The following is a 940-nucleotide window of genomic DNA, read 5'->3' as shown; positions in this document are numbered from 1 at the left end:
CAAAAAAGCGAAAAACGTCAAATGTGCCGTCAAGCTGACTAAAAATACGCTGCGCAATTAAGCCGCATTGCCCAGAGGTCTGTCTGTTTTCTTACTGCGCTGAATCGGAAGCAAATGAAGGCGCAATATGCAACAACGGCCTCGCTTGCCCTGACTATCAGTGTGAGCTGCCGTAAGTAGTAAGTAAGTAAGTAAATAAATAAAATAAATAAATACAGAGCGAATATATGTCTGGACTCCTCCCACGCCAAGTCGGTGTTTACTAGCAAAGAAGGAAGAAAAAGTTCACTGGTAAACAGCTCATTCCCCTTTTTGGATACCACGGCGAAAAAGAATGCGGGGTAGCATTTGTCCGCATGCTAACTCAAAGCTCGCATCGGTTGCACTAACAAAGAAAAATGAGCGTTATGGAAGAAGGGAAATATTTCGAGATATATACACCGTGTCGGAAAAGTCCCAAGGGCCACCGCTATCTTCAGAAACGGGCCAGCTTGCGCTTTGTGGCTACGGTAGCGCACCCTTGTTTTGCAGTTAAGGCAAAATGCGGTGCTGGTAATCCCCGAAAAACAGCGCATATATTTTGCATTCATGGTCACAAGATAATTTTTATTCGAAGAAACATAAGTTGCATGTTAAAGTAGCTACCAGCATCCCGTAATTCACGGTTACTGTTCGAGAAATGGGTGACGTGCGACAGCATTACTTCATGAATTTTCCGCCCGCATAAACGAAATACCTATAGCATCATTCACAGAGATGCGCGCCCGCGTTGCGACCATCTCTCAGCGCTCGCTAAAGCGCGGTAGACTGCTTCAACGAAAATACGCATTAAACAAACACAGAGAGAGTTAAATTGAGGCGCGAAAAACTGTGTACGAAATCCCTCTCAATAAAGACGGAACGAAAAACTCTTGTCTCTTGTTTTGCCGCTTTCGCTGTT

Source organism: Rhipicephalus sanguineus, unplaced genomic scaffold, assembly GCF_013339695.2.
Source record: "Rhipicephalus sanguineus isolate Rsan-2018 unplaced genomic scaffold, BIME_Rsan_1.4 Seq2608, whole genome shotgun sequence".
Taxonomy (NCBI): Eukaryota; Metazoa; Arthropoda; class Arachnida; order Ixodida; family Ixodidae; genus Rhipicephalus; species Rhipicephalus sanguineus.
This window is presented reverse-complemented; position numbering follows the sequence as displayed.